Source organism: Mesoplodon bidens (genome assembly GCF_964165515.1).
Source record: "Mesoplodon bidens genome assembly, chromosome: 4".
Taxonomy (NCBI): Eukaryota; Metazoa; Chordata; class Mammalia; order Artiodactyla; family Ziphiidae; genus Mesoplodon; species Mesoplodon bidens.
In genome coordinates, this window is record NC_138160.1 from 140,608,860 (window position 1) to 140,622,770 (window position 13,911).

Consider the following 13,911-nt stretch of genomic DNA (forward strand, 5'->3'; position numbering starts at 1 on the left):
CTTCCTCCATCCTCCAAGGTCTGGCTCTGGTGCCCCCTCCTTCAGGAATACCTCCCTGCTCTTCTTGGGCAGGGCTTAGGGGCTGGTGCCTGTGTGACATTCTTCTAGAATGCCTGACAGAATATTTCTGGGAGAGAAATTTGGGATGGCCTCATCTGGGGGACTGGAAATGTCTGTGTTTTGTTCCGTTCCTCCTACCCTGGGGGCCACTGTGCCTGCAAAGAGCACCTGCCATGATTAGTGTAACATTGTTATTATTCCTTATAATTAATGTAATGTAATTACTATTAATAATAGTAACCCCTGCTAGCACTGTACTTTAGGACAGACTCAGGAGCCACATGGCCTGGATTCGAATGTCAGCTGGGCATAGCCTTGCTGTGTGACCTAAGGCAAGTTGCTTGACTTCTCTGTGCCTCGGTTTCCTCACCTAGAAAGTGGGAATGATCATTCTTGAGAGGACTGAATGAGCTAACCCATGCCCCGTGTCTGCCTCCTGTGTTAGCCTCATTATATAATCTGTAATTTATACACTATGTCACTTATACCTCAGATCGTTCTTATTCACATTTCCCTCAGAGAGGGCATGAGACAGCTCAAGGTCACACAGCCAGGATTAAAACAGGAGAAGGCAGGACCCCTAAGGCCTTCATACCACCCACTCTCTGCCCTTGGCCACAGATTCCAGACGAGAAATGCTAGCCCAGGCCCCTCATTAGCTGTGAAAACTCTGCTACCCAGGACCTCCTGGCCTGAGCCCTTGGCTGGAGCCCCAAACATCCCCCCTTCCCATGATGCTGGACCCAGTGGTTCCAGGAACCTGGCCAGGCTGAGGCAGAGGGGCTGATGCCTGTGTGATGGGGCCCCTGAGCCCTTCCTGGCAGAGTCCTGCTGGGCCGGGAGACATGTGGGCGCCCCCAGCTCCCCCAGCCGCTTCTCCTTGTGAATCCAGAGAGAAAGTATGTCGGGAAGGCAGCCGCCCTGCCCTGGGCGGGCCCCACCACAGGCCCAGGGTCTGGGGAATTCATTAGAGCAGCAAGGGAGGCCACTTAGCCACTGCTGCATCCGCAGCGGAGGAGCCTGACCCAGCCTGCCTTGAATGGCCCGACTGGACCCATCTCTCCAGAAGGACCAAGTGGTGGGAAGAGGGGCAGGGGGACAGATAGGGTGACCCACCCTGACTTGCTCTGTGAATTTCAGCAAGCCCTGCCTCCCCTCCCACCCTCCATTTACCCCGAATCTATTGTCATTCGGTCGCAGGCTCTTCAAAAGGTATGATAAAGAAAGAAGAAAATAACAATAAATATAGTGACTACAATTTTATTGAGCAAGTGCCCAATGCTTGAAACCTTGCCACATCACTCTTGTGGGTTTTCCTTTTCTGCCCACTCTCCCCGCAGCCTCAGGAGGCAGGAACTCATCATCATGGGAGGCAGCAGGACACCACCATGAAGGTCTTGGTCTCTGGCACCAGGACCCTGAGTTTCATATCCCAGCTCTGCTGTGCAACTTGAGACAAGTTGCTTAACATCACTGTGCCTTGCAGCGGGGTGTGTGTGTGTGTGTGTGTGTGTGTGTGTTTTCTTTTCTTTGGACAGGGTGGAGGAGGACACCTTCAAAAGTTTATTATAATGTAAATTTTTACATCTCCAGTTTAGAGAATGGACTATGGAGTTGCCTTAGGGGAGAAAGGACTTCACTAGTAAGCGACTGGAATTTAACAATGTGGCATTCTATGGGCACTGAGTTCTGAGAATGATTTTACACCACCATTATCTTCATAATTTTCCAGGGATAACTGTGGCAGGGCAAATGACTGCCCTGCTCTTTTCTCCTTTCCTCTCGCATTTAGTGAGAGTCTTGTAGGTAACAGCAAAACAAACCTGTGTCTGTGTTACACGGAGAGAGACTGCCTGCGGTCTCACTACAGTGGTTTCCTTCTCTCCCTCAGTCTGTCTGTCTGTCTGTCGGTCTGCCTCTCTGTCTAATGAAGTGAAAATTGGAAATTCTTAAAGTCTTTTTGCACTATACCAGCAGCACTAAAAACCCAGGTGAAATGGGGACAATGAGAGCCTCAACTTCTTAGGCTCATCGTGAGACCCAAATACATTAGTCCATGAAAAGCGCATTCAGCACTTTTTGATGCTGGTGGTTGCCAATGTCCCCCACTCTACAGATGGGCAAACTGAGGCTCAGTGTGGCAGCCTGGTTGTGCCTCCTCTATTTGGGCACTGGATGCTCAGAGAGGGAAGGCACACAGCCTTGCCACGGGGAGAAGGCCCCCCACTCAGGTTTCTGTGGGTGGGTAGGCAGGAGAGATCACAGGAACCAGAGCCCTGCCCCCAATTCCTCCTCCCCCCTTCTCCAGCCCCCACCTCAGCTCATTAACAGGAGGCCCTTGTTCTAGCCAGTGACGGGCGGGTGGCCGAGGGTGAGGGCGGGGTGTGTTTACCCACTGGCCGCCTGGCAGGCAGAGGCCCAGGCTCGAATGGGCCAGTGGGAGAGGGAGGCTACCAGGCAGGGGAGAGCCCCAGCCCGCAAATGGGAGGACTGCATACAATATGTGCCAAATAAATGCTTAGCAATCAATAGGATAAAACTAAATAACTCCATCCACTGCACAAGCATTGACCCTTTGCTGCACAGCGGATGGGAAGGAGGTGGTCTCGGCCTCTCAGCCCTGTGGTAGGTAGCCTCGAAGGTGGACAAGTGCACACAAGCTGCATGGAAGTAGGGGCTGGCTGGGCTGTGGAAACAGAGCCCAGGGGTCAGGGAGGCCACTCTGCAGTGGGATGTTAGTATCGAGACCTGAACAAGTGAACGGGTTCCAGCTGATGAGGGGTGTCCCAGGCAGAGGGCACAGCAAGGGTGAAGGCCTGGGGGGAGGATGTGCCTGATGTATGGGAGGTTAAGCAGGGAGGCAGGTGTGGCTGGAGCAGAGAGGTGAGGGTGTGATGGAAGGGGAGAGGGCTGGACGGGACAGAGCCATGAGCCATTTTGGGCTTCACGGGCCTCTCCAGCCCCATCTCTTTCTGCCCTCCGGGCCCTTCGTTGGGCTGTGACTCTCCCTGGTCCACCTTCCCCTTTAACATCGCTCACTCCTCTTTGTCCCAGCTGGGTTAGTAGCATCCTCTGGCCTCCAAAGTGCCCTGAGTATCATCTGTCACAGGTCTGACCACACTGAATGGGCACAGATGGATTACATGGCTATGGGGCTGCATCCTTCATCACACTGAGGCCCACAATATCTCCAGCATCATACACATGTTAGAATAAATGAATGATGGATGGATGGCTGAGTAGATGGATGGATGGGTGGACTGATGGACAGATAGATGAGTGAGTGGGTAGGTGGATGGGTGGATGGGTAAACGGGTGAGTGGATGGACGGACTCACAGAAAGGAAGGCAGACGGATGGATGGACAAATGAATGGATGGTTGGATAGATGATAGCTGGCTGGCTGGATCAGGGGATGGATGGATGGATGGAGGGAGGGAGGGATGAATAGATGGGATGGCTAAATGAGTGGACTGATATACAGGCAGATGGGTGGGGAGATGGACGGTTGGGTTGGTGGATAGGTGGCTGGATGGGTGGATGGGTGGATGACAGGTGGATGGATGTATCATAGACAGATGGTAGGATGGATGGATGAATGAATGGATGCCCCCTTGGGGCCTCTCTAGCTATGTGACAAGCCCATTCAAAGGTCATTGTGAGAAGTCAGTCAGACAGTGAAGGTGAAGCACATAGCAGGTGCCTCTGTCCAGTCTCTGTCTCCCTTACCTTACATGAGACAAAGGAAAGTGAACTGGCCTGGCTCACTCTAGCCACACTGGCTGCCTCTCCCTGTACCTCCTACTCTCAGGCTCCTCCCCACCCTAGGACATTTGCACAGGCTGTGCCCTCCACCTGGAGCACTCTTCCTTCGGTTCTTTACCTGGCTTTACCCTAACTTAAAGTTTACTCCCTCAGGCCGGACCAGGCTGGCTGGCCTGTGTGTCCCTATTCTCACCCCACAGAAGGAGACTGACTACAGCAGCTGTTGGGACAGTCTGCGAGAGAGCTATGGGATGATGACAGCCACATGGAACCCTCTGGCAAAGGGGTGATGCCACTGTTGCTGCTGGCCCACATAGTGCTGGTGGAGGGGGGGTCATTGCAACACCCACCCCATGAGTTTTCTTGACTCTGTTTCCCGCTGGGTTAGATGATTTACCCATTTCTAAAGCCACAAGTGGGGCTTCCCTAGTGGCGCAGTGGTTAAGAATCCGCCTGCCAATCCAAGGGACACAGGTTCGAGCCCTGGCCTGGGAAGATCCCACATGCTGCGGAGCAGCTAAGCCCGTGCGCCACAACTACTGAGCCTGTGCTCTAGAGCCCGTGAGCCGCAACTACTGAGCCCTCGTGCTGCAACTACTGAAGCCTGCGCACCTAGAGCCCGTGCTCGGCAACAAGAGAAGCCACTGCAATGAGAAGCCCATGCACCACAACTGAGAGTAGCCCCCGCTCACCGCAACTAGAGAAAGCCCGCGCGCAGCAATGACGACGCAACACGGCCAAAAATAAAAACAAACAAATAAATAAATTTATTTAAAAAAAGTAAATTCAGGAAGTTCCAATGAATCCAAGAGTCACAAGACCACAGAACAAGGAGCCACAGAACTAAGGAATGACAGAGTCATAGCATTATGTGCTCATGGAGACATGGGACCAAAACATGCTAAAGCCATGGCACTGTGGGATCCTAGGGCCATGGGATCACGGTGCTAAAAACCACAGACGCAGGTGATATGGCCACCAGTCAACAGAAGCACAGAACCGTGGGATGGTGGAAGCCGCAGGAGCCCAGGGAGCCTGAGACACAACACTGGTGAGCCCCACATATGAGATGCCACAGGATGGAGTCTCAGACGTGATGCCATCAGAGTCACCCTCTCTGATCCACCCTCACCTGTTGGCACCTGTCCAGGGAGTCTCCCAGAGGCCACGGGAGCTCTGAGGTGCTCTCTCCCTGCTCCCTGGGGCAGCCACAGGAGAGAAGGACCACGCCATCGCCAATGCCTGGGGCCAGCCAGCCGCCAAACACTCAGTGAGTCCCTGTGGCCAGGGCCAAGCGAGGCTGTCCAGGTGCCAGGAAACAGTGCCAGCCTCCGGCCAGGCGCGCCGGGACGCCGAGTGCTCAGCAGCAAGTGGAAAAAGCATCAACGAGTTCCTTCTGCATCCATATCCTCTTAAAAGCCAACAGCAACACGGCATGGAGGGGAGGCTGTATCCTGGCTGCGTTGCCTCCGGATGGCAGTCAACTGGTAAGCTGCCCCCCCAGCGCTGGCCTCTGCCCGACACCAGGAGTCATAGCCCAGCTCGGATTCCACCAGACACATCCGTGTATTAATGAGCTCTCCCAGGACAGCAACTGTTCACCCAGCAGACCCGGCACCTGACGCCCAGAGTAACCAGTCTGTTTTGGAGAGGGGAAACAGAGGCCCAGAGGTGAAGACCACTGGCCCGGGATCACAGAGGGCCAGAGCTGAGACTCGAACTCAGGGCTGTTGGATGCTAAGAGTGAGCTTGTCACCACCCAGCTGAGCCTCCTCTTGGGAGCCCTAACCCCCCTCCTCCTGGGGCCCCAGCCATTTGCTTCTAGATGTGACACAGCGTCGAAGGCAGGAGCATGGGCCTCGGCAATTTCTTCCCTTTGCTGAACTCAGAACACCTTGTTCACAGAGCTGCCACGGGGATGAAACATGATCATACATGATCAAACATGAGTGCACACTGGGACCTCGTATTGCTGGCATGGAGGAACTTTCCCTTCTTCCCATTTTATAGATGGGAAAGCAGAGGGTCAGGGAGGGGATTCCAGCCTCCTGAGGCCCCCGGCACCTTCAGTGAGGGCTGTTCTCATCATGATGGGGACGAAGCAGCTGATTTTCTGAAATACCAGGTTACAGGGAGGGAAAGCCCATCCCTTGCTGCCTTACCTTAGCATCAGGGTTACCTTCAGCTACGGCTGGATCCAGAACCCCAAATGATGCTTTCAGGATCTGTGTCTCTCTGTCAGCTGTCTTCTCCCTTTTCTAAAAAAAAAAAAAATTGTGATAAAATACACACTACATAAAATTTATAATTTCAACAATTTTAAAATGTACAATTCAGTAGTTTTTAGTACATTTGTGAGGTCATGCCATCATCACCTCTATCTAGTTCGAAAACATTTTCATCTTCTCCCAAAAGGAAACCCCGTTCCCCTTATCAGTCACTCCCGTTCCCCCTTCCCTCAGCCCCTGGTAACCACTCATCTGCTTTCTGTCTCTATGGATTTGCCTGTTCTAGACATTTCATATAAATGGAATCATACACCATGTGTCCTTTTGTGTCTGGCTTCTCTCACTCAGTATGTCTGCAGGGTTCATCATTTTGTTTATCCGTTCACCAGTTGATGGACATTTGGGTTGTTTCCACCTTTTAACTATTGTGAATAAAGAACCCTAGGAACATGTGTGTGCAGGTTTTTGTTTGAACACCTGTTTTCAATTGGGTGTATACCTAGAGTGAAATTGCTGAATCTTGTGATCATAGGATGATGAACTATGTTTCACTTTGAGAGGAACAACCACCACATTGTTTTTCACAGCGGCTGCAACATTTGACACTCCCACCAGCAATGCACAAGGGTTTCAGTTTCTCCGCATCCTTGCCAATGCCGGTTTTTAGATTTATTTTTTTTATTATGGCCATCCTAGTGGGTGTGAGGTGATGTCTCTTTGTGGTTCTGATTTGCATCTCCCTGATCAGCCCTCTTCCTGCTTCTTGGAGTGGCAAAGATGGGCCAGGCTTAAATTTCTCCAGCCCCATGGTCCAGCGGAAGCAGAGTACCTTTCTCCCTGCTGGGCCCAGTAGAGATCTCAGGGCTGAGGCTCGCTGGCCCGGCTCAGGTTCCATGCCTTTCCCGGAACCAGTCACTGTGGTCTGTAGATGGAAGGTTTTGATTGGACAGGCCAGGGGCTTAAGTCATCCTGTCGAGGTGGGGAAGGGGGTAAGCCCCCAGCTGGATGCCACCAGATGCAAAGGATGGAGACTGGATCTGCCACCTGCCTCCTGCCTTAGTGAGCATTCTGGATTACAGGTTGTCGGACACCACCTGCTTTAATGGAGGTGACCCTGGCAGTATGCCAAGCCTCCACCGTCTGCTTCCATCTCCAAACACTACATTCAAGGCCCCTCTTGTTACCTTCTGCCTGCAGGAATGGTGGTGGTCCCAGCTCTGGCCCAGGCTTTCCCTGGAAGGCTGCCACTGGGGGAAGCTCCAGGCCCAGCCAAGGCCCTTCCTTAGTCTGCTGGCCTCTTGACCTCCCCTGGGTACCAGGCAACCTTGAACATCACAAGGAAACAGGCTTTGCCCGGGACGGCTGCCGTCACCAATGTGTTATTTCCAAATGGCTGGCAGGTGGCAAGAGGGGCCCATACTCACTAGTTTCTCACCCCATCACTCATTTCAAGGCTGCTCAACTGACATTCATCTCCCTTGCTCCCAGCCCCGCTTCAAGCCCCAGAGGGTTGAAATGGGGGAAATGCACAATCACAGGGAATCATCAAGATCAGAGCTGTGACTATGATCCAGAGCTGGAAGGGAGGGAGGGAGCAAACAGAAGCCCAGAGAGGGCAAGACATTTGCTCAGGCCACACAGTACATGAGAGGCAGATCTGATTTCAGTCTTCACCTTTTGTTTTTTTTCTTAAAAATTACGTTTTATTGTGGTAAAAACTCATAACATAAAACTTTCCATCTTAATCAGTGCACAGTTTGGTGGCCTGAAGTGTGTCCAGATGGTTGGGCAACCATCCCCACCATCCATCTCCAGAATACTTTCAGATCGAAAAACTGAAACTCTGTCCCCATTAAGCAACACCCCAGCTCTCTCCCCGCCCCTGCTACCTGTCCCCACTTCTTAAGCCACACTTGAACCACTTTCTCCTAGTGACTGGCATCAGAAGACCTGAAAGTGATTCAACCCAGTTCCCACCCCACCTGATTTTAAACAGCTGACTTGTGCCCCTGATCTAGAAGATTTGGGACCGCTGGGATCTTGTCCGTGGGGCCCCAAGCTGGGTCATGAATGGTCCGAAATGAGGAAGTTGTCATGGGGATAATGCTGACTCCCTGAGGTGGGGCTCCCCATTGCAGAGATGGAAAACTGAGGCCCAGGAATGTGACAGCTGTTGTCTAGCGAACCCCACACCCTGTCCCGCTGGACTGGGAGGCCCTCAGGGCAGGGCTGGCCAAGGCTTGTCTGAGGGGTTGGTCTCCAGTTCGTGGCCCTCAGCTGAGCACACAGCTGGTCCTTCAGGAGACCTTGAATGTGGATGCGAGTCCAGAGCAATGCCCCCTTTTCCAGGTGGAAAACGGAGTCAACTTTCATGTCTAGAGAAATGCTGGGAGCCAGTCTTTTGCCCTCCTGACCCCTGCCCTTGCTCCTAAACAGATCCCTGGGCGGGTCTCAGATCTGTGGGTTGGCGGGGGGCCCGGGGCCTGTTTTTCCACCCGGAGCTTGGGTTGACACCGGGAAGGGTGAGGCCTCGGGGCTGGGATTATTTTTTTTAACTTTGCAGTTGCAGCCAGATACACAAAGCTGAAACCGTCCTGCCCCCCCACACCTGGCCGGGCTATGGCCAGAGAGGCCACACGGAGGCTTGACCCACTGGACGCCTGGATGCTGGGCCTCCCCAGACCACACGGTCTCGGGGCTGCATCCAACTCCACATCTGGATTTCTCCACTTGGTCCCAGTTTCCAGCTGGAAAAAAAGGACCCGGATGGGGAAAACTTGGGCCCTGCCTGCTTACACAAAGCTTGGGGTTTTAGGGCTCGGGCCATGCCCCTGCCTGCCTCTCCCTGGTGGACCTGGTCCAGGCTTGGACGTCAAAGGCCACTCTTTGCCCACAAGGTCCACAGTTCCATCTGGATCTTGACCAGCCTGGCCCAGGAATGTGGTTCCAACCAGACACCTTGACCGCACGGCCAAGGCACAGCCGTTGGTACCCTGACGTCATCTCTCTGAGGCTTTCTGTCTCAGGCAATGGTCCCACCATCCATTCCGTGCTGGGCCTGAGACCTGGGCAGCATCTGAAGCTCCTCCCTCCCCCCGCCCCCTGCTATGTTCAGTTTGTCAGCAGCTCTTGTCCCCTCGGCCTCCAAAACATACAAATCCAAACACTTTGCCCCTCCCAGCAGCACAGCCTTGGTTTCCACCCCACTGACTCCTGCCTGGACACTGCCCCATTCCCCAGGGTAGCCACAGGGGATGTCTCAAATTCATAAATCAGATCATGTTCCTCTCTGGCTCACACACCCTCCATGGCTCCCTATTACTCTCAGAATAAATTCCACCAACTCTCTGTGGCCTGCAAGGCCCCACACAATCTGACTTCCTCCCATCCCTCCTACCCGTCTCCTCCTTCCCTCACTCTGCTCCAGTCACACTGGCTTCCTCACTGTTCTGCCAACAGCCACGTCCTTTCCCAACTCAGGGCCTTTGCACAAGCCATCCTTTCTGTCTGAAATTCTCATTCTCCATATTTACACGGTACTTTCCTGTCCTTCAGATCTCAGCTTAAATATCACCAACCTCAGGAGGCCTCCCCAACCCCTGAACAAAAATACCTTCACTCAACTTTCTTCCAAACACTCTTCCCTCTTTGAAATTATCTTCTTTGTGTGTATGTTCATACAAATACAAACTGTGTTTTACCCCCAGCATGTACCATCATGCCAGCCCATAGTAAGTGGGGTCCTGTCTTCTAGGGGACAAAGGCACATACGAGCCCCAATGACAAGGTTTGAAAAACATCTACCCCTCTGAGTCCCCCTGACCTCCCCCAGCAATGCCCCAGGATTTATAATCCAGAACTTCACCCTCAATACATGCCAGTGTGGGCAAAGGCCGGAGGGGACAAGAACAAGGCAGTGTTCCTGGACCTGGCTGTTGTGGGGCCCGGCTCACATGGGGGCAGGGGACACAGGCCAGACAATGAGATCTGGATTCCATCCTGGGACAATAGGGAGCCATGGGAGGTGTGTGGACCCCATTGCCCTGTGCCGGGCACCGGGAGGTTCCTTCCTCAGACGTCAGCACACTGTGGGTAGCTCATGTTTGCTGGGTACATCTCGAAGCAGCTTTATATGAATTCCTGTGGAGAACTGTCTCCGACTGGTGAGGCCACGCACCACCTCCACCACCACAGGACTCAGGGAGGTCTGTTGGTCTGCAGGAGCCTCCCAGACCCAGCTAACGTGCTGACAGCCACCTGGCCCTGCCTGGGCCCCTCAGCCTCCCCCAAGAACAGCAAGGTCCCCCCAAGGCCCTAGGCCTGGCTACCCCTTCCAGGCCCTTCGTGGATGCCAAAGACCTCTCTCCTTATTCCCCTGGAATTTTCCTCACAGGCCCTGCCAACGCCTCCAGGAATATATTAAAAGAAAATGTTTCCAGTCCGAGCAGGGCTGTTTTATGGTTCTCGGGGCTGGGAGTCTGACCGCAGAGTGGAAAGGCCTCGTCACGACGCTGTTCCTTCTGCAGAGCGTCTTCAACCCTGCTTGCCTCCTGGGCCCTCCTTAGAGGCCTGGGTTCTGCAGGGATTTCCTAGCCAAGCAAAGTCCCCCTCGCCCCCTTCCCCCAGACTGGGGAGAAATTCTCTAGCAAAATAGAGGCTCAGGATAAAGCTTGGAGCTAATGCATTTTCCAACATTTATTCATTCAACAAACGCCTGCTGTGCTCCTACTGTGTGGTCTCCTTCGGGTGCTGGGGACACAGCAGGAACAAGTGGGACCTGTCCTGCCCTAGAGTGGGGACCAGAATCAGGTGGGAAGGGGCACTAGAGTACCCCCAGGTCACAGGTCTATAAAGGGGGGCAGGGAAGGTGGCAGCTTGCCCGAGACGGTGCAGGGAATAAGCAAAGGGGCAGAGACCAACACAGGCAGAGCAGTTCCAAAGACGCCTTTCTTTTGTCTAATTGAGGTGAAATTCCCCAAATGTAGAAATCAAAGTGAACAATTCAGTGGAATTTAGTACATTCACAGTGTTATGCAACCGTCACCTTTGTCTCATTCCAGAGCTTTTTCATCATCCCAGAAAGAAAGCTTTATCCATTGACAGTCACTCCCACCCCACTCTCCAGCCCCTGGAAACAACTGATCTGCTTTCTGCCTCTGTGAATTTGCCTGTTTGGACATTTCACGTAAATAGGGTCATACAATCTGTGGCCTTTGTCTCTGGCATCTTTCACTTAGTGTAATGGTTTCTAAGTTCATCCACGATGTAGGGTGTGTCAGAGCTTCATCCCCTTTTATAGTTGTGTAATATTCCACTGTACAGTTGTACCATGTTTTGTTAGTGGACATTTGGGTTGTTTCCACTTTTGGCAACTGTGACTAGTGTTGCTCTGGTCCTGGACTTTTGTTTGTAGGGAGTTTTAAATTTTTTATATTTAAAAATATTTTATTCATTTATTTATTTTTGGCTGAGTTGGGTCTTAGTTGCGGCACACAGGATCTCTTTTTTGCAGTGTGCGGGCTTTTCTCTAGTTGTGGCACATGCAGGCTAAGTTGCCCCGTGGCATATGGAATCTTAGTTCCCCAACCAGGGATGCAACCTGCGTCCCCTGCATTGGAAGATGGATTCTTAACCACTGGGCCACGAGGGAAGTCCCTGTAGGGAGTTTTTCAAATTACAGATTCTATTTCACTGCTAGTGATCAGTCTGTTCAAATTATCTATTGCTTCTTGATTCAGTTTTGATGGCCTGTATGTTTCTAGAAACTTGTCCATTTCTTCTAGGTTGTCGAATTTGTTGGCATAGTATTCTCTTATTTTTTTTGTATTTCTGTGGTATCGGTTGTTATTTCTCCTTTTTCATTTCATATTTTGTTTATTTGGGGCCTCTCTCTTTTCTTCTTGGTGAGCCTGGCCAGAGGTTTGTCAATTTTGTTTACCCTTTCAAAGAACTAGCTCTTGGTTTTATCGATTTTCTTCTATTTTTTAATTTCTATTTTATTTATTTCCTCTTTGATCTTCATTATTTCCTTCTGTCTGCTGACTTTAGGTTTTGTTTGTTCTTCTTTTTCTAATTGTTTTAGGTGGTAGGTTAGTTTGTTTATTTCAGATTTTTCTTGTTTTTTGCGGAAGGCCTATTCACTATGAACTTTGCTATAAGAACTGCTTTTGCTTCATCCCGTGGATTTTGTATGGTTGTGATTTCATTGTCATTTGTCTCCAGGTATTTTTAATTTCATTGTTGACCCATTGGGTTTTTTTTTAAATGTCCCTTAGACATTTTTCTTAAATTAATTAAGTACTTAATTTTATTTTTGGCTGCATTGGGTCTTCGTTGCTACACGTGGGCTTTCTCTAGTTGCAGCAAGTGGGGGCTACTCTTCATTGCGGTGCACGGGCTTCTCCTTGGCGGAGCACGGGCTCTAAACGCACGGGCTTCAGTAGTTGTGGCTCGCGGGCTCTAGAGCACAGGCTCAGTAGTTGTGGTGCACGGGCTTAGTTGTTCTGTGGCATGTGGGATCTTCCCGGACCAGGGCTCGAACCCGTGTCCCCTGCATTGGCAGGTGGATTCTTAACCACTGCGCCACCAGGGAAGTCCCAACCCATTGGTTTTTTAGTAGCATGTTGTTTAGTCTCCATGCTAGTGCTGCTCTGAACATGCGTGTACAAGTTTTGGTTTGAACAGCTGTTTCCAGTTCTCTTGGGTCTACACCTGTGAGTGAAATTGCTGGATCATTGCTGAAATTGCTGGAAATTCCATGTGGAATTGTTTGAGAAACCTCAAACCAGTTTTCCGCAGCAAGGCCAGGTTCAGTGTGCTGAGTTTGGTATACCAGGAACACAAGGACCCTTCTTTGGACAGTCCAGACCCTAGAAGCCACCGTGACCCACGCAGAGCCAGTTGCCCAGGAAATCGGCTGACATGCCCCAGGACGGCGTGCCTGGGATGTGTCCGCATTAATTCCCTCCACATCTCAGCAAACATTCTACTGAAACTCCATTGGCACTGGGAGCTCTCAGGCCTGGGTGATTGCCGTCCCGTCCTACTGACTGGAGTCTACATCCCAGCTCCAGAAGGCTGGGGGGAAAGCCGGATCCACGATCAGCCTGGGGCCTGCAGTCAGCCCATCCTAAGGCCGAGAGCGAGCCCTTGGTTCACCTCCCACCTGGACAACTCGCTGGGAGGGCACCGGCTACTCGGGTCTTGCTCCAGCAGGGCAGGCACGAACCTCTGGTTTAATAATTCCCATCTTCCTCCACGAAGTACTCCCATTGTTTATTATAAATATGTTCAAACATACCCCCAAATTGAAAGAATCATACATTACGCCTGCCATGGACCCATTTCTCAGACTCTAAATTATCAAGTGTTGGCCTCACTGGCTTCCTTGACCCTCTTCACTATTTTTAGATAGCTTTCTTGAGATAGAGTTCACACAGCATGCAATGCCCCCCCCCTTTTTTTATTGAAGTATAGTTGGTTTACAATGTTGTGCTAATTTCTGCTGTACAGCAAAGTGATTCAGTTATACATATATATATATATATATATATATATATATATATATATACACACACACACACACACAGTATTCTTTTAATATATTCTTTTCTATTACGGTTTATCACAGGATATTGAATATAGTTCCCTGTGCTATACAGTGGGACCTTGTTGTCTGTTCATTGTATATACAATAGTTTGCATCTGCTAACTCCAAACTCCCAATCCACCCCTCCCCCACACCCTCTCCCTTGGCAACCACAAGTCTGTTCTCTAGGTCTGTGAGTCCATTTCTGTTTCATAAATAAGTTCATTTGTGTCGTATTTTAGATTCCACGTATAAGTGATATCATATGATA